We start from the raw sequence: 27,263 nt of genomic DNA, 5'->3' as shown, positions 1-27,263 counted from the left end.
AGGTTTTCTGTTTGCGACAAGTGAGTTACTTAAATTTTTTAACTTTTCTCTAAACTTAAAAGTGTTATAATATTACATATTAATTTACTCAAAGATATATATGTATATCATTACTGTATTCAAACATATAAATTTCATTTATCACGTGACTTGCGTTTCGTGGCATTGTTCAAATGTCAGATTTTTCCTCTTATTCCTTTATTTATTTATAAGGATTGTTTTTGTAAAAATTATAGCGTAGGTGGGCATGGAAGGTTTATCACGAGTATCCTAAAGGAAAATGGAATATAAATAATATAAAAAGGACTGGCTTTACTCCAAATAAACGGGATCCGTATAACAATATAGACAAAGTATTTTTTTTCTCTAATATTTAATGAATTTAATTCACAGCAGTATTTTGTTTAGGTATTCCCGATTGTACAGACATTAATCACTATAACTATTCAGGATTACCTTCTGCCCACGGGCTTTATAAGGCTTCTTTAGTCTCAATTTACAAATGGATCCAATTAATTATGCATTCTTGTATTACTCAAAGGGAACCTGGTTATTCTTTAGGAAATTTGAAACTAAATTGTTGCGAAAGTGAAAACGCCTTTACAAGGGAATAAGCGTGTGAATACTTTTTATATTATGATTTTATTCTCGTAGATTATGAATGACATTTGTATTATATATAGCCTAGTTGTTGAGCAGTCTGTTCTATTGGCTTGAGGATGTGACTCTCATCCCTGAAGTTAAATCAAAGCTGTGTAGTGTGAGCATTCGCGAATAAACATAAACAAATACATAGAAAATTGATTTCAACTGTTAACAATATTATAAAATTAATTTTATATTATTATTAATAAAATGTTGACTGATCGTTTAAAGTCAACTAGTTGTTATATTGTTCTGTTGTATACAAAATAACAGACGTCACAGACAGCGAATAACAAAAGATAAACGTATTGTATTTACATAATAACAATAGAACTACGAAACGACTATCTCATCTTTATCATCTGTAGCCACAAAAGGGAATTTTCTTCTCTATAGCCTTATTGAGTACGCGATAAACACACAATGGTTGCTAGTCATAAATATAGCTTAAGTTATCGCCAAAAAGATATATCGACGGAGGTGAGGGCGTCGTATCGCTTTCTTGACAGTTATTGCGCTTTTTATATGTTCCAAACAAATTCTATTTACCTGCGTCGGTAACGTGAAAATATCGAGGTGGATATGAAAAACCTTTTTACACGTATGTTGAGATGAATTTAATTCACAGCTGTATTTTGTTTGATGAGGGTCATCCGATAACGTGATTGATAATACATTTAAAATATTACTGCAAACTGTTTAGCCTATACTGGACCTGGAGATCTTGAAATAAAACTCACCATTCTTTGTTCCTCAACCGCAGTTCAAATAACATCACCTCGTAACATAATAAAAAATTTAATTCTATGCAGCATTTGTTATAAATTTAATAATTGTTTTGAATTTTTCTCATCTAAAAACATATGTTAATCTGTCATTTTACACTCCGAATAAAAGAAAAATAGTTCTTGTAAATTTCTACGTATTTCATTTATGTAATTACATTCTTATATTACAATAATAATAATAATCTTTAGATTGCATCCGGTTCTTTAAGTGTAGGTACTATCAGCCTTCTGTCACATGATGTCGATTTTTGGATTCGATACATGCCAATTTCTTCACGATGCTTTCTTTCACCATACGAGCGAGTATTAGATGTGCACACACAGAAAGGATCGATCCTACAACCTCAGTGATGAGATTAGATCAAAACTGATTTTTATTACAATACCGACATATACGAAAGTACATATACCCTTTTAAAAGAACGTGTTTGTAAAATTATTGCACACAACTTTAGATCGGAAGTTGTACTATGTGAAACTTAATAAAACTTAACTGTTCCAAGAATGTTTAGCATAATCGGCGGTTCATACCAAATAGTTCCCTAGATCCTTAGATAGGTTCTTACTCGTGTGGTAACAATGGAATTTATGGCTATCGTGCAAATAGTTAATTGTTATATGTTTGTAATGCATAAAATATTACTTGCAACACTAAAAGCATTAGGTATTAAGTACATTCATCAAGAAACGATATTATCGTTTGCGTTTGAGCTAGTCTAGCCATTTATTACTTTTAAAGTTTATTAGTTTAATATACAAATATAAAACAATTTAAAATAATAAGCTTATTCTAAGAAGTCTCCACTGTCTGCAATACAGTCTTTTAAACGTTGAGGCAATATCAGTAGCACTATTTCCATGGGAAAATTCTTAAGTTGTTACGAAGTTCAGGCCTGGTTTCATTAATACATTGGCAATTTAATATAATCACCCTTATCAGTTAATATAGTATTATAATAATAGTAGGTACATCATAATTTAGTACCCTTTCCGCAATTGAACCCATAAATAACACACGAACAATAGCGAATTGTTAATATCAACAACTTTGGGTGTGCTCATTGAATTCTGTGGCGAATATCCGAATCAGTGACGTCATTGGATTAGGTTCAACACACAATTTCCGCTTTCAGGTCGTATTAACAGGAAATAACCACTGATAACTCACTCAATGCAGCTCCAACATAGGCAAATGTTTGATCAATTTTCATTGTTTCAACACGAACCAATATTATGAAAACGACGTAAACTTTACAAAACCGGGACCAAGGAATTTATTTCAAATCGAGCGAGAAATAGACAAATTGAGTAAATAAAGACAAATGAGTGCAAATTGTGGCAGTAAGAAGCCGAGTGGTTCATTCGTCACCGGTAAAAAACACTAGAAAATATTTCAAGCAATTTCTTAGTGAATGAAAAAGTTTGCGGTTTCAATTTCAATTCAGGACTCTCAATGCAGTCCATAATTCGCCGCTGTTCTTTCATTATTAAGGCAGGATGCTCGTTACCCTCGTTTAGCTGCAAAGAAAAGCGGCGAGAAGCAGTTGTTTCAACTGGAATGAAATTCATAAATCACCGATTCCGAGATTGCAGACGGCGCCTTTTGGTCTATTTCATGGCCTCTGCATATAGGATTTTATTGTGGAGTGCAGCTTGATTCATGTTGTATGAAAAATATTTTTAAATCCACAAATGGTGTAACTAGAATTTTTCGCTAAATTAAAACTTCGTCGGCGTTTTAACACTCAGAGTGTTGCAATAAAGAAAATTACGAAGTGTAAATATTTACGCTGCATTTCGCTTCACTCCCATAGAATTAATGATCCATTCATAACAATAATAGCATTAGTACTCCGTCGACTCGCCATTTGAATATTAATGAGACGTCAATTTCTTTTTCATTAAAATCCCCATTATCTGAGATTACTTTTCATTGTGTGTGTGGAGAGAGATTCTTTAGAAATGTTTCATTTTTGTCTTTTTCTCAGATTGAATGTGACGTGTAAATCTGTCACTCGTTTGGATCATTTCTGTTTATTGCTTATTCTAAACTTTATGAGAATACTTGACACGGGAAAGACCTCTGTCTGTTTTCTGTCATATTAGAAATATTCAGGTTTCCCTTTGCATTTACAACAAAAAACCCAAAATTGTTGAATACATGTTGGCCCAAAATTACTTTACATTTTTGTCATTTATTTGGAAATAGAAAAAAACCCAGAGCTCGTTATGTTTTAAGATAACTACAAATTGAAATCTAAAGTAAACGTCAATACTTACTAATTCAGTGGTGTATATAATATATTATCGAACATATTATAAATTCAGTACTTAATGGTGTCAGATCTCAACCACAGATTCTAATTATATTGAAATTAAATTTGTGATTATATCTATGTATGTTTAGTATGTTAATATCAAAATTAATTAATCATCTGTGCCGATTGTTTGTATTATATGTTTCAGATTAATTTAAGATATACTTAAAAGCACCTTCGTTTGATTAAATACTACTTCAAATGTTATATATTTCTTATTGCCATTCTGTAAGTAGTTTATTAGCTTCATGTCTTAAAATGTCTAATCATTAAAATCCGTTTTTTTTTATGTTATTATTATTATGTTTCACGCAAATTATCATTAATAGAATAATATTTATGATAAAGGTAGTAATTAAGTCGATAATAAAAAAAACTAATAGGAAGATCTTTGAATATTTTTGGTAAATTATTATAAAACTTGATTTTCATACTTAAGGTATTTTTCCTATACAATTCTAGGGTAATTTTTGGCATAGCCAATTTCTCCCCATCGACTTCGACAGAAGTCCCGTTGACTTAAAAATATTCATGATTCTGGGAACGAATAAGGACATAATACAGAGAACTGTATATATATATTTAGAAATGTAGAGAGAAGTGTGTAGAAATCTTTAGTATGAGATAAAAATTTAAGCTTAATTAAAAAGGTATGCAACTATCAAGACAGTTTGTTCCACAAATTACTTTAATACGAGCCTTAAATACCCTATTTACTTCGACTGAATTTCCCAAAACTAAGTATAGATGAAACATACGTATGATAAGCAGCTAATACCGTATCATGGTTAACAGTTCACCTTAGTCGTTTTAACGCATAAACGAAACTGTTTACTTTATTCTATAAAATTTCAATATGTGCTTTCCAATTACAAAATTTATCGAGTATACCCATTGAATTCAGAAAATGGAATCTTAATGTATTCGAAATATTGATTATATAGATATTTTGATTTGTAATAAAAGCTGTATTCTGGTCCTAAACAATATCGATTAGCGACCGAAAGGAAACAAAACTCAATTGGGTCACTCGAATTCTTGGAATTAACACTTTAAACGTTAAACTTTAAACTGTTTTATTAAATAGAAGAAATGTTATCTCTCATTATTTTTTATTATTATTGTTAATTTGTGTGTTTTGTTAGTAATAAATGTCTATTTCATTGAATTTTTAATAATAACTCCACTCCCTGTTGGACATCACAAGACTTCATTATCTCTATATATATATAAAAAATTCTCGTGTCACAATGTTCGTTCCCATACTCCTCCGAAACAGCTCGACCGATTCTTATGAAATCTTTTATGCATATTCAGTAAGCCTGAGAATCGGCTATTATCTAAATTTTTAACCCCTGAGTGATAAGGGTGTCCATCCCAAATTTTTATTTTTTAGACAAAAAAAAAATGATTATTTGTTTAATGATAAAACATACAAAAATACATACAACCCTTAGTTGTCGCCGTTCTAGGATCATCCTCTATTTTTTATTTTAGGGGATAGTTATTTTTATTGAACTAAAAAAATGCTTCCTATAAGTAATATACAAGTCAAAGCGACGTTTGCCATGTATATTATTTATATAGGAAACATTTTTAAAGTTCAATAAAAATTTCTACTATAATTAAAAATAGGGGTTGATCGTAGAGGGGTTGTATATATTTTTGTATGTTGTATCATAAAAAAATAGAAATTAAAAAATTTGTCTAAAAAATAAAATAATAAATTTAGGGGTGGACATTTAGGGGGATGAAAAATAGACGTTGGCCGATTCTCATAGATACCGGATAAGCACAAAAAATTTCATCAAAATCAGTCAAGCCGTTTCGGAGGAGTATGGCAACGAAAACTGTGACACGAGAATTTTATATATATAGATGTTTTTGAATTCGAAAATAGTTTTCACATTTTATTATTAGTATTTAGGATTCGTGCGAGCTATAATGAGCGGTACACCGCGCACAATACCATGATTTATGGTGTGTCTCTTCTATTGTTGGTTTAATGAGATTGCCTTGTCAACGACACCCACATTACAAACCATTCAACCCTTATAAATCATCGTGTTTACCTCACTCCGTCTCGTGCATAAAATTAAGGAAACCTTTATTTTGACCTTTGAACCTTACCTTCGACTTTAATTAAAAATAATTTTTGAGTGTAACAGGAAGTATTATGATAACTGTTTTCGTGTTGTGCGCATCATGTGCAATATTTGGAAATAATGTATAAGACAACATCTAACCATTTTTGTATTATAATCTGTATCGAACCACTGTATTTTTAAAGCAAATTTATTATTTTAAATCACTAAACAAAATTATAAAGAATCAATTACAATACAAATCCAGCAATCTATTTTTCTTGGAAATAATTAATAATTCAACTTTATTCTCATATTTTTATTTTATTGATTTTGACGGATAAGTATACCAACAAAATTTATTGCGTTCATAGATTTCAGCTTAAACGCTACATAGAACAATATGGCGTAGATATCCACGAGATAACAACGCTAAACAAACCTGCTGAAAACACCTGCCTTACGAACTTCTCCGTCGAGATTAGAACGGTCTCAACAGTGCATTGTTATTTCGCGTTTATCAGGGCGCTTTATAAAATATATTGCTATGGAACGCCCTCTAACTGTGCAATGAACTTTAAATCCCCTTAACACCTGGACACGCCCATCGAATACAGTTGTTGTAGAACGCGATACAATCTTATTTTACACGACATGCAAGCTGTTTCAAATTAAAAACCGTTTTCGAGCAGTGTTAGTCCAGTGGTTAATTGTGTGAATCTAAACCGTCCAAATAATTTTTTGATGATGAAGGAAACGTATGAAGGAATACATCATGCTTTAGAGTAACATTCAGAAGGCTAAGCGCCAACAACGATAGGCCAGACTCTAAAACGTTCTTGACCTAAAAAGTCTTTATTGAGACCCAGAAAACTATGACATGAATGAACAAATGTACAGGCGATCACCTGCATCAAGTATAAATCACCAAAACAGATGGAATGCATTTACTAATTATTATTATGTTATTTAAGTTACGCTCGCCTTTGTAACTCGACGTACTGTCAGAGTCAAGTGCTCTCTAGAAGTTTTATCTATCGAGTTATCTAAAGTAGTACTGTTCTTAACGTTGACTAAGTTTTTGTTTACGTAGCGAGCACAGCGTACTATGAAACGTAATTAAAGGGAGTCAATTATCTCGGTACGGATAATCACTTTTATACCAGCGAAATGAATAGCTTTAACAGCAAATTAAAGAATAATCCTTTTTGAAGAGAGATTATGAGGAGTTATCCTTCAAAAGCTGCTTAAAAAGCCGGTAAAACTTCATGGATATAATTGAAAGGGATTTAAAGCAATAGCGGCGTAAAAGAATGTTCATTAAAGCGACTTAAGCAGATAACGTTTACCGCTTTGGACAAAATTGCATATAACGGACAATGTTTCTGAAGCTGAAATAGACGATCAATATTACGAACTTTTATAAAGTGTATTGGGGAAATAATAGGACTGATTTCCTATTATTGGGGAATTTTGTCTAATCTCTTTGACAAATGGAATTTTCTTTCCATGTACGCAATGAATTAGCCATGTGAAGAACCCGTACAAAAGAGTCATCCGTATCACCTCGACGTCCGTCGTTCCACAACTGAGCGTTTCTTAAGGCAGTATTTTCCGTGCACCACCACTATGTGGAACCAGCTGCTCACTGAAGTATTTCCGGAATAATTTGACATAGCATCTTTCAAGAAAAGAGCGTACCAATTATTGAAAGGCTGGTAACGCACTTGCGAGCCTTCAGATGAATCTCCTGTCCGTTTTCCTCTTATTACAAGAAAATAATCTAGGATGTGTACGAGAAGAGCACCTTGCATACAAACATATGGTATTAATAAAACACATGCGTATATGTGAGGATTATTTACTCTATTATTTTTTCTTTAAATATAATTCAATTTAACTCCTATGGATTTAAAAAGATAAAGATAGTAATTAAACCTGAAAATAGGAGAGAAGATAAATCTATAAATCATATAAATTTCAAACGCAATTTTTACCTTATGTAGTACATTACGTGTAGGAAAGCACAGTTGGTATCTGGTAGCTCATAAATAATACTGGAGCTTCTTGGTACATCTTGTGATTAACCGCAAGTTAGATGTGCGGTTGTGTCTCGACGTTATACATCCTACTTGTGTCGTATCAGTTACATCATTCTCGTGTTTAAGAAATGTCTATAGCGCTGGAAATTCTGAGACGTTTAATCTTCGTAGAAGCTTGGCAATTTGTTTTATGCTACGAAAGTTTGTATCTGCTTAGCATATAAACAGTATTATTTACAGCGTTTGGATGCAGCGTGTGACTCATGTCCCTGAGGTTATAGGCTCGATCCCTGGCCATGCACCAATGGTCTTTCTGTCTATGTGTGCATCTAACGAAGAGCGATTCAAATCGTCAACGACCCGTCACGTTCCGTAAGGTTTAACTCCTATGCGTTGCGTAGAGGTGTCAGCCATCTTCTTCTTCTACCACATTTACCATGGAGATTGTTCTGAGGAGTTGTTGCATTACATAAAAAGAAACCTAACACTACCCGTATGGTGACGTGAACATTGTGACTTAACTGGCATATGTTTACTAAAGTGGATTTTTTAGATTTGAGGCCAATAGTCAGAGAGCTCATAGCCCACTTGTTTATGAAATAAAATACGAAAGAATCGGATGCTATCTGAGGCCAAAACCTTTGCGCCACAACACATTTAATAATAACTGTGGCGCCTTCTGGCAATGTGATTGTCCATGGACGGTAGTATCAGTTATCATCAATAAAGCCTATTGCCTGTTTGTTTGTTTTTATCATTGGCGCTACAATCTCTTTTTTTGGACCGGGCCTCAAATTTTTGAACCTTTTTCAAGATCTTTTTTAAATCTAATGTAAGTTGGTGATCATCCTCACGTGCCTGACACATGCCATCGACTTTTTGTGTCTAAGACCTGTTGGTTTACTCACGATGTTTTCCTTCACCGTTCAAGCGAATGTTAAATGCGTATTTAGAAAGAAAGTCAAGTGGTGTACAGCCGGGCTATTACATAAATAATAATTCATATAATATATAATATTAGGTCCTTACATATGGAATTGGCGTTTTGTGTGGAAGGAACAAAATGTTGAATATTTTTAAATATAATGTATTTAATTAATCAAAGTATGAACCATTGTTTTCTATGGATTCACTTTTGCCATCTCATAGGTAGTTCATTGATCCCTTTACTAAAAAAACCAGTCGAACGGGAATCAATAAACTCTGTGAAGGCGATTTGGACTGCCCCATCAGAGTTAATTTCTTCCCTTGCAAGAAGTTGTCCAAATTTCGAAAACAATGGTAATCTGTTGGAGCAAGGTCCGGGGAGTACGGAGGATGTCTTAGAAATTCCAATTGAAGCTCTTCTAATTTGGTAGCCGTCTGTTGTGCAGTGTGTGGTCTAGCGTTGTCGTGAAGTAGCAGTGGCGTAGACCGATTGACCAGCCTAGGTTGTTTAGCCGCTAGCTTTTCGATCATGGTTTGCAATTGCTGACAATAGACATCAGCCGTTATAGTCTGGCCAGATTTGAGAAAACTGCAATGAACAATACCGGCATTAGTCCACCAAACGCTTACAGTAACTTTTTTGTGGTTAATTTTCGCTTGGGGCAGGATTTGGCTGGCTGGCCAGGATCCAACCATTGCGCTGAGCTCTTCCGATTATCGTAAAGAATCCATTATTCATCACAGGTAATGATTCGGTTTAAAATACCTTCATTATTGTGCCGGTTCAGTAATGTAACGCAGCAGTCGACGCGCGTTTACCTCAGTCCTCCGGTTTGCTTCAGTCAATTCGTGAGCTACCCACCTTTCAAGCTTTTTAATCTTCCCAATTTGCTTCAAGTTAATTAAAACAGTTTTAAAACTAACACCGCAGCCTGCAGCTAACTCGGACGTGGTTTGCGATGGATCCGCTTCCACAACAGCCTTCAATACTTCATTATCAACTTGGGTTTCAGGCCGTCCACGAACTGTGTTTTCTTTTGCAACATGACGGCCCTACACATAATTCACCGTTCGAGTCGTTTCCGCAGCGCTAGTGCCACGGCGGAACTCGTACTCGTAAATAATGCGATACTTTAAGTTTTCCATTTTGTAAAATGAGTGACGCAAACAAAAAAAAACAGAAGAAAAAAAAACAAATGAATGACGGTCATCGAAGCACCAATACATGAGTAAATAGCTGTACAAATTTGAATTTGAAATTCCTAACCAAAGAGGAGGTATTTGAGGTCAAAGTGGCCAGTACGACAAAACGCCAATTTCATATGTAAGGACCTAATATTATTTTCCATTTCTACAAAATGTCTCTCCATAACTGTTAAATTATTTGACATGTCTATTAAAACAAACTACAATTTTCAACTAACATAGACTAATTTCAAGGATAAACTATTAAATAAGTCTATCGTTTTAAATCACTGTCGTCTCATAGATAAAGCCACTTTACTCTTGATTTCACGTACCCCTGTCTCATATATCGGGCGGAAATTGCGAACAAGAGATGCCAAGTTACAGTCCTGGGTCTTATTTATTTTTATTAAGTTGGCCCGACGCGGCTCTCCCCTGTATAAACACTGTTATTGCTCTTAGAAAGGATTTGCTAGCTCTGTACTCATTTTGTCCCATATGTCAATAATTTACTTGGTTAGCGATAGTGACAAAAATTTCCTTTACTCTAAGCACATGTTTTTATTTAAATTTGTACTGCGGCTACAACAACAGTTTGAGGAATCGCAACATAATTTATTAAGTATTTTTTTTTAATCCTACTTTAATCCATTTCTCTTTATCTTATCATTAATTAAATTATTAATTGTTAAAAAACGTTTAGCAACTGATTAAATGTTTGGTGGTGTATTTTTATTTAACCAACATAGCATACTACCATACGGCCTGTATTGATATTGAACAGGCAAGCATAGCATACTTTATACTTAATCCCTATTGCTAACAGATTTCTGACAAAGTATAAAATACCCGAGCTAAAAATCGAGGTATAAATGGTAAGTTGGTAACTTATACAGTTATTCAATAAAATTGTAATTTGTTACTGATTTAAATTTATAGGGATATGTGTATATTATGTATGTGTAGGGATATGTTTAAGTACTTGTAATAGATCGGGTATAGTTTAACAACGAAATACACATAATATAGTTATTTAGAAATAACTAAAACATTACATTATTTACAATACAGTTATTCAATAAAACTGTAATTTGTTACTGATTTAAATTAATATATATGTGTGAATTAAATTTGTTTAAGTACTTGTAATAGATCGGGTATAGTTTTACAACGAAATACATATAATATAGTTATTTAGAAATAACTAAACATTACATTATAGTATATGCTATAACAAACGACGCAAGTCAAGTATGCATTGTTATATATTATATATGTACTAAAAATACTCGATTTCTTATATTCTGTAAGCCTAAAATTATATTATTATTTAACTATATTGAACTATACACTTAATATATATCTGAAGAATTCATTGGACATCACAGCATCAAAAAGTATATTACGAGTAATTGGCAAATACGATTCTATATGTTTTATAAACAATACATTACTTGACTTGCGTCGTTTGTTATACCATATATTTCCAGTTAATAGTTTAATAATTTATAAATTACAATATTATATGTATTTTGTTGTGAAGCTATCTGATCTCTTACAAAGACATAAATAGGAAAATTCGAAAGTAAAACAATGCATCCTTCATTTTTTTAAAACAAGTAGGTGTAATGGTTAATGTTTGGTCTTATAAGCTAGTTTCTTGATTATATTTATTTCGTAACAGGAGTTAATTTAACTGAGATTTTAAAAAAAATGTTAAATTGAATAACATGATAATATTATTGTAGCGTTTCACGCGATGGGAGCTTCGCAATTTTATCATAAAAGTTATAATGGCCTAAATAGCGTTTGAAGAGTGTTATTTGTTTATTTTAGTAATCTAACAGCTAACATACATTTTATTAAACAAAACACACAATACAGATAGTTAAAACAGATTACATAGATAAAAGATAGATATATATGAAACGGAAAACCAGTAAGTACATTAATAGACTAAAATATATTTAAAAAAAAACTAAAGAAATTTGAATTTTAACATTTGAAACAACAAATAATACTTAATATTTCCAATAAACAAAACAATAAAAAATATATCAGTGCACTACAACCTTTTTTTAGGTCTGGGCCTCAGGCTTTTAAAACTGTTTCATGATCATTTGTCAATCTAATATACAAGAAGGTGATCAGCCTTCTGTTCCTACACACGCCGTCGACTTTTTTTGGTTCTAAGGCAAGCCGCTCGCGATGTTTTACTCCACCGTTCGAGCGAATGTTAAATGCGAATATAAAGAAAGTGTAATCTCTGGGAGGAGTCGCTAAAGCCACTGAATCCAACACTGCAGTACTAAACTATATATGTATGCCAGGGATTACGTAATAACCGAACACGATGCCATTCGTTTTATTGGAATGGCAACATCAAGCAATGCCATTCGTTTTTTTAGAATGGTAACACCACGCAATCTTACAGGTTGTAAGTTGTCAATTCGTTAAAGTCAATTTGTCAGTAGTGCGTAGAATCGATCGTTGAGTTCAGACGGTATCGCTCTCTGATCGGCGCCTGCGCCGGACGTACGCACTGACTGTGTTTAAATATTAAGTTATAATGTCGGACGATGGTAGTAACACCAATTTTGCAATTATTTATCGCGTTGAATCTGTGACACGTATTTATTATGATAATATAAAGAATTTTCCTGTCATATAAGGTATCTGTTGCCTTAACACCGGCAACACTTATGCGCTGCACGGCGTTGCCTGGCGATAAAATTTAAATTTAAAAAAAATACTTTGAGATTCGTTCTATATATATATATGGTAATGTCCGTGAGGCAGTCGACACTGAAATATACGTAAAATTAAAATGAAATTTTAGCACCGCATTACTTGTCTAGTAAAATGTCATTGGGGTATACAGATTCTCGTAAAACCAACATATTACAACCATTTATTTTGGCTGACCCAACGCTTACATATCCAGAACAAGTGCAATTTCACTAAAAATTGCGCTCCAAAACTAAAATATTAAACCGGTAGTCTCGAGTTTATTCACTTTATCTGTACATCACCCTGTACTTTTTAACTATATTGAAACAGGGAGTGTTTTCATATGCACTATTAATTTAGTGGCGAGCATATCCGTTTCAATACCGGCAAACATTTTTTTTAAATCTCAGTTAAATTAACTCCTGTTACGAAATAAATATAATCAAGAAACTAGCTTATAAGACCAAACATTAACCATTACACCTACTTGTTTAAAAAAAATGAAGGATGTATTGTTTTACTTTCGAATTTTCCTATTTATGTCTTTGTAAGAGATCAGATAGCTTCACAACGAAATACATATAATATTGTAATTTATAAATTATTAAACTATTAACTGGAAATATATGGTATAACAAACGACGGTTATATAATAAATGGTTGGAATATGTTGGTTTTACGAGAATCTGTATACCCCAATGACATTTTACTAGACAAGTAATGCGGTGCTAAAATTTCATTTTAATTTTACGTATATTTCAGTGTCGACTACCTCACGGACATTACCATATATATATAGAACGAATCTCAAAGTATTTTTTTTAAATTTAAATTTTATCGCCAGGCAACGCCGTGCAGCGCATAAGTGTTGCCGGTGTTAAGGCAACAGATACCTTATATGACAGGAAAATTCTTTATATTATCATAATAAATACGTGTCACAGATTCAACGCGATAAATAATTGCAAAATTGGTGTTACTACCATCGTCCGACATTATAACTTAATATTTAAACACAGTCAGTGCGTGCGTCCGGTGCAGGCGCCGATCAGAGAGCGATACCGTCTGAACTCAACGATCGATTCTACGCACTACTGACAAATTTACTTTAACGAATTGACAACTTACAACCTGTAAGATTGCGTGGTGTTACCATTCTAAAAAAACGAATGGCATTGCTTGATGTTGCCATTCCAATAAAACGAATGGCATCGTGTTCGGTTATTACGTAATCCCTGGCATACATATATAGTTTAGTACTGCAGTGTTGGATTCAGTGGCTTTAGCGACTCCTCCCAGAGATTACACTTTCTTTATATTCGCATTTAACATTCGCTCGAACGGTGGAGTAAAACATCGCGAGCGGCTTGCCTTAGAACCAAAAAAAGTCGACGGCGTGTGTAGGAACAGAAGGCTGATCACCTTCTTGTATATTAGATTGACAAATGATCATGAAACAGTTTTAAAAGCCTGAGGCCCAGACCTAAAAAAAGGTTGTAGTGCACTGATATATTTTTATTGTTTTGTTTATTGGAAATATTAAGTATTATTTGTTGTTTCAAATGTTAAAATTCAAATTTCTTTAGTTTTTTTTTAAATATATTTTAGTCTATTAATGTACTTACTGGTTTTCCGTTTCATATATATATATCTTTTATCTATGTAATCTGTTTTAACTATCTGTATTGTGTGTTTTGTTTAATAAAATGTATGTTAGCTGTTAGATTACTAAAATAAACAAATAACACTCTTCAAACGCTATTTAGGCCATTATAACTTTTATGATAAAATTGCGTAGCTCCCATCGCGTGAAACGCTACAATAATATTATCATGTTATTCAATTTAACCATAATCGAGCCTGCGCGTAGACGATAACTTTTAACAGCCTACCGAAAACATTTAGCTGTGAAAAGTTATACAATAAACCATTAAAAGTAAAATATCGTTTACTGTATATATATATACGTTTTACCATTAACTTACGTTTAGATTCATATATCCTATCTAAATAAATTTCAAATTTGTTGAATTTGAGTTCCCTCCTTGTTTAAGAACGAGCAATCGGGTTGAAGGCCCAACTGATGTTAAGTGAACTCGGCCCACACTGCCAGATGGCTCGAAAGCGTGTTACCGGCCTATTAAGAATTGGAACACCCTTTACTGACTCTAACTCGAATTATTTTGGAGTTATTCCAGTGGGCAGCTGGTTTCTCAAAGCGGTGTTACGCGGCAAAAAATTCCTAAAAGTGCTCACTTGTAAAACGACGGACGTCAAGTTGACAGGGGTGGAATTTTGTATTCTGCCTTGACGTACGATGATGAAACTCAGCTATAAGTCCGATCCGTCGGTCGGCCGTGATATCTGAACAACTCATGGTAAATGCGATAGAAGATGCAGAGAGACCCCACATCTATACGCAACGCCAAGGCCGTGCGGAAGTGGCAGGTCGTCGACGAATCAAATCGTTGAATACGGTCAAGTGGAAGTTGCGGAGCAGAAGTGAGAACAGAGCTCAATAGTTGTAAATAACCAGTAATATAATTATTTTTTCAGACATGAAAGCTTGGTTTTGTTGACTTAAAAATACGTAAAATATTTTATTATTTCTCTATTGTTAAAACAGAACCTGCCCCATGCTCTAACAGAGTTCTCAATTTAAATAATCTGAAAAATAAAATAAGTCAGTCTTACAATTGCTACGACGTCTTTATCGTCTATGCAAATACCACTTATTGGCTAGTAAAACGAAATTTGAATTAACAAGTGATTGGAGATTTGTAAATCGAATTGACTCGATTTCAATGCAATTACTATGGCAATAGTAGTTTCCCAACTTATATCCGGCTTACATCGAATTAAATTGCACACGTTTTCATTTCTATGTGAAATCTCACTTGCCCATATTAGATTAGTCGATATGATCTTGTGATTACAATTGTTTTAGCGGAAATGGATTATCTCGTCCAAAAACTATTGTATGATAAATATAGAAAGAGAATAAAATTAAATAAAAATAATGTGTGCGTGTACTAGTGTACACACGTAAGAAGTGAAACATCTTTATGACCTTATTTTTCGAAAAATTTAATTAGCAATAATAGATAACGTATAGTGGAAATAAAAAAAAAATGCTAATAAATAAACCTTTTATTATAGAATATATTAATTACTTGTGTTGGCTTTACATTTGTGACTTAAGGGCACTTACACGATTTTAAAATATGATTTCGCTATTACGAGATATTCTTTATATTCCAGAATTTTATTAGCAATAAATAAATTTAAAAAACCATTTCTTTATAAAAGTTTTTCATGTTCCTACAACCGACAAGAGCCCTCCGATTCTGCATAATAGAGACGCCGGGGCCGAGAAATATTCCCGACATGCCTTCAATTTACACCATAATGGAAGTTATGATCTGAACAATGCTTTGTTAATTTATATTTTGCTCTACCTCAGATTTTATTGGAAGAAATTGGCCTTTATACAATATTATAAAAATGTAAAACCTCTTTTGTTTAGAGTTTGAACAGAATCTTCACCTCGAAATTTACGACATCAGTCCTTCCATACGCTACAAGCCAGTTTCTTAAACACATATTATTAACCTCACTACGGATACTCTTCGAACCACGTATAATCGTTTAGTTCCAACAGCGCGCTTTTGAAGTTTCCATAGAAAAAAGGATCGTTGCACATAGTTGCATATATTGTCTTTTGTTAAAATAGCTTTTACATAATTCTAAATTTTAATTTTTGCCGACGTTTCGCGTGCTTTACAGATAAAACACTTACTTTCTCTGCAGCTGTGATACTTTTGACATTTAACACCTTTTGTCTTCAGTCACCGTGACCACGCACGCTGAAAAGCACGCGAAACGTCGGAAAATTAAAAAAAAAATATGTAAATTTTAAGTTTTAATAATAATACATAGCTTTAATCCGTTCATAATATTACGTTATTAAACAAAATTTTGGTATGTGTTTTTCCCTCATATTCAGCAGAATAAAAGAACTGTAATAATATAAATACACTATACACATTCACAGAGAACAGTCGACTCAGGTGCTGACGAAGGGAAAGGTTTATTTTTGTAAAATAAGCAGATATTGAAAATCATAAAACATGATCACGTAGAATGGAAAAAGTAAAAAGATATGTTAAAAGAAAAACTTGCCATGCCTTGTTCGATTATTTCAGGAAGATTTTTCTGAAATTTCAATGAAATGCATGAATGAAAATTAAGACGATTCATTGATGATCATAATAATTAAAAGTGTATTTTAATATTTTTTTTGATTTCATACGTAATACTGGTTGACAAGTATTTTATAACATACTCACTCGGCAGACGTCCGGTCCTAACTATAAGTAATGCATTCGAATTGATTTAATAAAAATGATTTAAAAAGTGTATTTTTTATATTAATGCTCTATTGCTTTAAAAGATATTTGTTCAGTTATTTCTAATATCTGACAGTTAGGTAAAATTTTCGTATAGTTCTTAAACATTCTAACGCTCTCATTTTCTGCTCAACTTCTTTCTTTCAAAGGCATGTGGAACATGGTATGATGGTTGCAGCTCCTTACAAACGTTGTGTAATACAAAAAAATAACTTGGCCATTAAACAAAGTGGCGGAGAGTTTATTGCCAGTTCTTCTCTTCCGTTCTACGCCCTTGATTTGAGAACTGGCAGTAAATGTAAAATTAGAAGCATTTAATGTATATTTCTTTTTTATTGACGTTCATAAGTGTACATTGTGTTACCTATATGAATAAATGATTTTTGACTTTGAAGTCGGTGATCAGCCTTCTGCGCCTGACGCACGCCTTCGACTTCTTTCACCTAAGGCAAGGCGGTTTCCTCGCGATGTTTTCCTTTACTGTTCGAGTGAATGTTAAATGCATTGTACGAACCTACGACGTCAGAGATAAGAGTCGCACGTGGAAACCACTAGGCCAACACTGCTCAACATAAGATTATATTTGAATAGACGAATTAAGACTTGACATACTTTTCTCTTATACAGCGTTTATCGCGTGGATTTTATACACATACATTTTAATAGATTCTTTATAGCCGTAATTTAAATTGTAATAGCTTGTGCAATTTGTTACATGTACAATAGCAAAAGCTGATTGCGTAGGGGAGAGAACAATGGCGTATTTGTGGCTAAAGGTATTTTTTCAACAAAGAACTTGTGCAGTAATTTTTTTGTTTTGTTCTGCACTTTGCCAAGAGTTTAATACGAAAACATCTATATACATTAGCGATTCAGAGAACAACAGAAAGTTATAACAATATGGCTTTAGGTTTCACGCTATAGTATATTATATTGCCTTCAGAAATAGGACCTTCAACGAGTTTGTATTAGTTTTTACCAAGAAGTTTTAATGCACTAAATTCAGAAGAATATTTTTTAGAAAACGTTTAGATTACTTTTGTATTGAATTTTTAATGTTATGTGTTCCTGATAAAATTATATATTATACGTAACTGGATTTGGGATGTTAAACATTTACTATGAAACTTAAGACCGAAATCTCGTTTCTGTTTGTGAGACACGGGAATATCATATTTTCTACGTTTGTATATATAGAAATCAAAACTGTTAACTTATAAGAATTAATTAGACTATGGCTATGCCTCTAGAAAGCATAATATAAGGTCTTACTGTCAGTAAAAAGAATGAAAAGACAGAAAGTAATCCAATGCTAATCATTACGCGGGAAGCTTTACAAATTAGGTAAAAGCCAGTGTTGACGCTTTGCAGCGGGGAATTTAGTGCTGTTTTTTCTTAGCGAATTTTGCATGCTTTTTAATTAACTTAAAAGGCTACCAGCGTCGAAGTGAGGCTTGCATTGTCTCGAAATGAAGGCAAAGTAACAGATGTTACAAATGAGAGGCAAGAGCTGGCATTGTTAATGAGAGCTAAATGCGAGAAAATGTGTCTTAGAGAGGAAACGCTTGAATATTTTTTCACAATGGATGTTCCAGATATTTTTAATGTGTATTTTGGAGACAATGCATATTTATATAAGGTAATCATGGAGTATAATTTCCTTTATTATATAAAAATAGGGGAAACGAATAGAATGAATAACTGTTATAGGTGGAGATTATCGTTAAAAGCCGGTAACATAATTTCATAATAAGAAAATCAAATTAATGTGATCTACTCTGGAAGTAATTTGTGTGAAGATGGCTTATTTAATGCGGATTTAACATGAGTGCCGAGCGTCAGGATTAAACCTGGGGATTATTTTGGATTTATGAACATTGTCGGCTAAGTGTATTAAAACTGGGGGCTTTTATAAACTTATTCTTATAAAATTTACTTTAATGTAATGTAACTAGAAAAGCAGTGGCGCTACAATCACTTTTTAAGGCCGCAGATTTGTGGATCTGTTTCAAGATCATTCGTTACTACGGTGGTAAACGCCGCTGTCTTTTTGATTCGAGGATAGGATTCCTATGTGATCCCTTCATCGTATGAGGAAGTGTTATACTCGTACATAGACAGATAGTCCATTGGTAGGCAGCTTATTTGTATGACGACAACAAAATTCGAGTACTTGAGTTATTACAAATCATAGTGCCTCCCGTGACTACTAACAAACTTTTCCATAGCAATATTTGTCTTTCTTTACGTGTCAAATATCGCTTATGTGTATGTGTACCGAAATACAACATTTAGGCGTTCCAAAGTGCTTCCGATATGCTGACTATATTTAAGTGACGACGTACTACGCACCGGCGTCATCACTTATTACTTATTACTTATTACTACTTAAATATACTATTTAAATGTACTTTTTTCTTAAACTAGAAATAGCGGAACTGTTATACGCTCTTGTATTTACTAATATTTGGGATTAGGGGCCAAAAAAAAAGTTAATGTTAAAAAAATGTTATATTGTTTCGTCTGAAGTATATCTTGACCCTTGGCGTACCTAATAATGATATTATTATGACAGTTTAATAATTTCGTAATCATTGAAATTCTAGGCCTGGAAAATAAATGAACGAAGAAGTTTGTTTATTGTCAAAATGTGGTTCAATTTGCTAACGATAAAACCGTCAAAAGTGAAATTCGCAACTCACTTTTTAATTATAATTTAGATCCAAAGTTGAAATATCAAGCCTGTTTTGCAAGAAACGGTTTTGTTGAAATTATTCTTGTTTTACGAGTAGTATGAGTTTACGTCAAATAAACGTCAAATTAAATTATAACGAACGAAAACAAAACATTGTTTGCTTCTGCAATAGATCTAGTTCACACGAACGTAATCGAAATTTGTTTACTACAACGCATATAGTAATCATCTTCTTATATGTATTGATTGAAATGTCTTTAAACCGTTCGAAGAAAATAAACTTTCAAGTGTTCTTTGCCAAAATTATATTTTGTTCAAACGTACATTCTCAAATGGTAATTAATGAATCTACAAATAACGTAATAAAGCTTTGGTAACTCATTTTAATATCGCTTACATTATGTATACAAATACAGAACTATTGTTTTGGATGGTTATATAAACGTTAATTAGGTTTTTTATTTTATTTTATGCTCTATATAAGTTAATTTTATAGATTTTGATTCTGCCACCTCGTATTTTCAGTATATTTCAGACTTATTTTACGATTAAAAAGTTATATACAAAAATTAAACTAGATACAAATACAACGTACGTACGTCGTTCGAGAAACTATTGACTTAACGAATAAAAAAGGTTAAAACATAAATTGTAGGCAATTGTTTCATTTTCAGATATCAGATAGATACTCTTTTTAAATATTTGGCGTGAGTGGACGGGAAAATTTAACGTTTTTATGTTGTCGACAAACGAAGAGAATTTCGACTCACGTTAAGTGTTCGTCTCAAAGTGATTACCATAATTTCCTATCAACCAACTTGTAAATGAGTTTCTGTTATGAATATTTAAGTATATTTAGCCTTTATTTGATTGTTTCAACTGCTAAATATGGCAATAACAATATCTGTTTAATTTTAATACCTTTTAGTATACCTTCACATACCTTACCGCCTAGAGGCTCAGTGATTATGGCGTAAAATATGATATGAATCTGTGTTATACTTTGTAGAACCAAAACTTCATAGTTTATTAAAAAGAAACACGTACGCAGTAACGTATTGATCTCGTGTCCTATTGTGACTTGTGGGATTTGAAACGTACCTGTAGATCATTTTAAACCTGACTATTGTATTGTGAATTTGAAGTGGAATGTTTTTACAGAGTCGGAGAATTGTAGATTGGAGGAATTCCGGAGAAAAATAAGATTATAAGCAAACGCAAACAATATTTCGTACAAGAGATTTCAACATAAGTTTTGGTAAGAGTGTTACATCAAAAATAAATCTACTTACCAATCGTATTTTTACTTTAAGGCAAACTAATTCGCTTAAAATAAGACTAATAAGTAATTTACTGATAAGGATATTTAATATAAGTGTCCAAAAACACAACTTATAGTCTCGAATAAAAGGAAGACACTCTGTTCTTGCGTTCTATTTTTTCTCTTACCACTGTTTAACAGTTAAGACTAAAATTTAAAAGGTTTTGTCTATTACAGACTCCTCACTGGGCCCGTAGTTTCAAGAAGTTGGATAGCCTCGACATTCACGTGATGGTGGAGCCAATATTCGTGGGCTCCAGCAGTCTAGTTTATTTTTGTGTCGACGTCCTCTACATGAAGGTCCCAATGGAGATCGTTTCGACGAACATTGAATATTCCCCTGAGCACTTTGTTTTGGATTATTTGGATGTGGCTATTTCAGATACTGCCACACAGCTGGCAACCATAAGTCGATATGGATATGTTTGTACATTAATAATTTATTTTGTACTGATAACGTGGAATGCCTTCCGAGCAACCAGTACAATTTACTGTTACGAAAATCCAACTCTGTGCTTTTAACGTGGAGCTTCCATCGGAGTTTGTATTCACCGTCATACCTAGGTACTTAGCTGAAGTTTGGAATGGCACTATGACGTAATCAATATACACTGGCAATAAAAAGTTTTGTTTGTAAAGATGATGTGAACCAATTTAATCTGGTTTAGTCTTTGATCCACAAGGCAACAATAATTATGGCTTTTGTAGTTTTATGAAATTTTATGTGCTTTTAACCACAATTGAATTTTAATACTACTCATAAGATAAAAGTAATGTTGCGCGGATAATAGTTTGCAATTAAACAATTATATAGTATAAATTCAGATTATTAAAAGTATAATGTTGCTGTACCTAAGTTAAATGCCATTTAACTTAGAACCTATATATAAGTTGAGATTAATAACTTATGCTAAGAAGTAGAAATACATATATGTTTTTTGATAATATCATGTTTAGCTCCTATTAAGCTTGTAATTATTCAGAATATGGAGACTTTATGTTACGGGAACAAATACTTTCAGGCTTCAAGATAGCCGATAGCCTAGGATAAGTTATATTATTTACAAAATGGAGTTGAAAAAGTTGCTTAAGTAAAATTTGTTGCAGGAGAGCTTCGGGCTAGCGACAGGAAGTTTGCATTTTCCGTCTACGTTATTCGAAATAATATTTTATCTGATCCTATCTCTATCTTAGGTCAAATGCTCTTTGATAGCTGGATATTGCTTTTATAAATAAATATGAAAGGTTTTCTTTATATTGCAGACGCTTTATTTACCTCTATCTATAATAACTCAATTAGACTAAATGTACTTAACTTAAGTACAGTTTCGTCACTTTTTGCACAAATTGTTTTACGCTGTAATAAAAAGGACCCAATTGAGATCCAAACAATCTAACCGGTCATGCGACCTGATAGTTGAAAAACGTCTATCTTCCAACGTTCAAACTCCAATTCTTGCCTTCCTCGATCATGTACCGCGACCTGGATAAGTATCCATAGAGAGACTGGTGGTGTAGGGAAGGGTGGAAGCGACAAAAGCTCGCGATAGGTCACTTACGTGGTGGTCCGATCAAATCTAGAATGCGATAAGCCATAATTTCTATAATTGCACAAGAAAGGCAGCCGCAGCGCAATGGGGTTGTCAAGAGATTCGTGGTGTCAAAATCCGACCGCTCTGTTAAAAGAAAACCATATATATCTATATCAATGGTGATATGAAGGAGAAAAGGGAGAATTACACTAGTTCATATAAATGTTAATGTATTGAAAAATCCAAAGATTGATGTATACGGAAAAAATAGTTTAATAGTACTTAAAATATGTGTTATAGATGTAAGAGATGTGAGTGAAAAAGAAAAATTCACTTGCAGTTAAATTATATAGTATATCATGCGATAGGTTTGTATATAATAGGAATTTGGTTTGATGCATTTCATGTCACTATTTTTTTAATTTACATCAAATTTATGACACTTAAAACTTGTAGGGTATCTCTGAGAGATAAATTTAAGGAAATTAATATACTTACCTTTACCTCGCTATATATTTATGAAACTATTATGAATGTTTACAAAAATAGTGATAAGTTTTCTAGAATAGAACATACGCACAATGTTAATACTCGGAACAAACGCAGGCTGCAATTTCCCCGTACTAGAATATCTAAAGTTAGTAATTCTTTTTTGGGAAAAGGGATACTCTTCTTTAATAAAATTCCAGAGGCTCTTTTATTTCTGCCCTTTAATAAATTTAAGAAATGTATTAAAGAAAAGCTGTGTAAAAAGTCTTACTACGAAGTTAACGATTATCTACTTGATAAAAGGGCCTGGGACTAGTGCTAGACAGGTTAGGTTACTTCTAATTAATTTGCGATTTTGTTTTAAAAATAAGTGTTGTTTGATGATTTGATATTTTAAAAGAGTAGCGAGTGATTTTACGACGGCGTTTTCTCTCGGCCTACATCCTCTGTCCTCTTTGCCGATGAGTAGGGATGTTTACCTATTGTCTTTTGTTAAAATAGCTTTTACACATTAAGAAAAACACTTTTTGAACGGACTTAAGCTATGTATTATTTTTAAAACTTATAGTTATTTACATAATTCTAAAATTTAATTTTTTTCCGACGTTTCGCATACTTTTCAGTGTGCGTGGTTACAGTGACGGTTTATCTTAATGTTTACCTATTCAAATTTAATGACGTGGAATATTTATTTTTTATATATTTTTTTAGCGGCAGCTTACAACTTACTTTACTTCACTAGATTATTGTCACTTTAAAAACTTTGCCTATAAACTTATCTTAAATATATTTATTCGGATACATTTTTTAATCTAAACTCAAATATTAAAGTTCCAAATATTAAAATAAATAAATAACGCTTAATGTTTATACATTGTTAAGAAGATTAACGTTAAGCCTAAAGTAATTAGCTCAAAGGATATAAAGTCTCATAACATAACATTTTTCATTTATCTATGTGAAGGAAAACACCGTGAGGAAACCGGCTTGCCCAAAAGATCGAGGGCGTGCGTCAGGCACAGAAGGCTGATGACTTGCCTATTAGATTAATAAATGATCATCAAACAAATACATAAATTTGATGCCCAGACCTAGAAAGGTTGTAGCGCCATTGATTTTATTACAAATACAAATTAACTCTTAGTATATAGATTGCTTAAAATTTGGGAAACTTATCTAATATCAGAAGATAATTCAAGCTAATTCTGTTGGCACAAGGACAAGACGAAATCGTCTCTTTTAATTAAAAAGCTGAGCCACGAGGGCATCGTAGCGGTAGCATTTTAATGTAATGACTTTATCCAAGAACTCCTTTATGGGTGATTTGTTCAAGAACCTAATGAACAAATTGTGGTCACATTGCTGACGCAAAAGCTTAACATAAAAGGGGAGGCTCTTGAGAGTATTAGGAATTTCTTGTAGACTATTTATTTATATGTACAAACTACGTATGGTAAAACGTAAAAAGTTTAATCGTACTGAATTGTTAGCGTGGTTATAAAGTTTCATGTAACCATGGTAACAAACGGTAGGTTGAAATAATGTTTAGTTCGACTTTTTATTTTTTATAGAACAGGGGGCAAACGGACAGGAGGCTCGCCTTATGTGAAGTGATACAGCCACCCATGCTCACTCAATGCTAGAGGGCTCGCGAGTGCGTTGTCGGCCTTTTAGGAATTGGTATGCTCTTTTCTTGAAGGACACTACGTCGAATTATAATACTGATGTTGTATAATTACAATAACTATATATTACACGTAAATGTTACTGGAGATGTATACTATATTTATTGGATAAGTGTTTTGCTATGGAACGGTAGTCTTCAACGGTAGTTTACAAACGATCTTCCTTCAATGGTTTCTGTGACTGACCACCTCGTTTTCATACTTCCATCACATCACATCTCTGTAACAAAGTGTACTAAAATACGACTTATCTAGTACAGTCGGTTCTATGTTCACATACTCTTCATAAAATGTCTCCCGTATACCCAGTAGACTTTCTCATAATATCGTTTGGTAAGTACGCTCTCTTATAAGCATAAATATTCCACAGTAGTGCCATTACATCCATCCTCTAAAAAGCTCAAGCTTTAACCGCAGACAAACTGTCCCCAAGCGATCCGAAGCCGTATTCATGAGTCGGTTTTGGCTAAAAAGAAGATCGCGTTTTGTATAGCCTCACGTGAAAATCCCTTTCTGAACAATAAAGTTGCAGATGGGAGATATGCGGTGTTAGATGTTACGGCGCAGCCAATTTACTATAGGTCTGAATTTGCCTAAACCCTGTACGAGAGGACAAAGACAAAAGGTCGCCCACCCGAGATTTATGAAGATTACCGCCCTGGCTTCGGTGCGTGCTCTTTTACGTTCCTTTAGAATTGTAAATCTCACTGTCGCGAATATAGGAGGTTTAAGAAAAGAATAATATATCGCATTTATATAAAGTTAATGTTACAATAATTTCTCAAACGTCAGTTTACTGAAGTTTAGTATTTTATAATACAATTTTAAAACAAAACTAATTTTAGAATTCAATCACTATGTACCCAATTCTTGAAATTACATTGAAACGGTGTATATTTTTTATCTTTGTATCAATAAAACATAATTTATTTTTTAGATTTATAATATTAAAACAAGGATACATAATAAAATACAATGAAGTTATACAATTATTCTGATATGCGGATTGACTGATATATTAAATTCGTCTCCATTTTTAAACTGCAGGAAGATCTTTAAAATTTTAATAATTATTATTATAACTGCGCTACAACCATATATTGGCCTTTGTTTTAATGTTTTTGTCTGATCTTTTATTTATTATAAAAGTAGTAGTCGTTTAGTAGTCGACATGTCTTAATGTCAGTTTCCTGGCAATGTCCGCCTTCATAGAATGATCCAGATTATATTAGATTCTTAGATGCGCATAAAAAAAGAAATATTCGTAATTCAAACGCACATTCTCAGGCCGGGAGTCGGGAGGTATTGTTTCAACAGTATCGGGAAACAAAAATAGAATTAATGAGATTCTTCCTGCGGATTATTGAAGCCAGCAAAAAGAGTCAACAAAGCCACGAGACTCGATTAATGATGTTGCGTCTATGAATATTGATAGCAATATTTGCACAGTCACTGGAATTGTGATGAAAAAACCTGCACGTATTTTGAATACATTATTTTGTATCAAATAGTCCCGAGTTATTGGCAACCCAGTTTTACATCAAATAACATTTGTAAAATAAGAATTGTATTATTCGAATATTCTACTTCCATTTAAGGAAATGTATAACAAATAAATATGTGGATGGCTACGGCTACAGTTCTCCAGCTTAATTTAGTTAAATAATACTGTTAAATAAATATGCACGTCCATCATTTAAACTAGTTGTTTCATGTGATACTAATTACATTTAAAAAATCACCGAATTTTATACAATAAAAAGATCTGTTTTATGTAACAGTATATAAGACTTAATATAATATTTGTCAGCGAATGTATGAACAACAAAAGAAACATCAATATACAGCTCGTCAAAATGTGAATTTCACGCGTTGTTGCACAAGAATAATCTGTGTTTTCCATTTGAGTTTAAACGTACAATGCAATACCATTATCACTCGGGACTGCGCCTATCAATTCTTCGCTGCCATTGCAGAAGGTTCAATTTGTGAAATTGATACAGCGAGCTTAGAGGGATGTCATTCGAGGCACGGCAATCTTTCACCTAGCAGGTATTCTTTTCACAAATCCAGCGTGGTGCCAAACACCCGCTCGGTGATTGCATTCAACCGACGGGTTCTGTTACAAAATATCGACTCGGCATTTTATTGTTCCGTTAATGTTTCTACGGAGTTTTATTACGATTGTTGAATGTTTTGAAGTGGATAAAGGAACATATTTACTCATACTTTGTGTATGTGAGTTTATAATAAATCTGCAGTGCTTACTACAACTTCTGTTAGTTAAAATTTTTGCATTTGAGTCGTAATTTTATGGGTCTAGTCTCAGTTTACTCGAATTGTTTTCTAGTATGAATGAGTTAATATTGATTGTGAATTCGTTACAAAAAATCCATTGGCAATAGGCATCTCG

Source organism: Pieris brassicae, chromosome 9 (assembly GCF_905147105.1).
Source record: "Pieris brassicae chromosome 9, ilPieBrab1.1, whole genome shotgun sequence".
Taxonomy (NCBI): Eukaryota; Metazoa; Arthropoda; class Insecta; order Lepidoptera; family Pieridae; genus Pieris; species Pieris brassicae.
The sequence above is the reverse complement of the archived record's forward strand: the minus strand, read 5'-3'. Positions refer to the sequence as shown.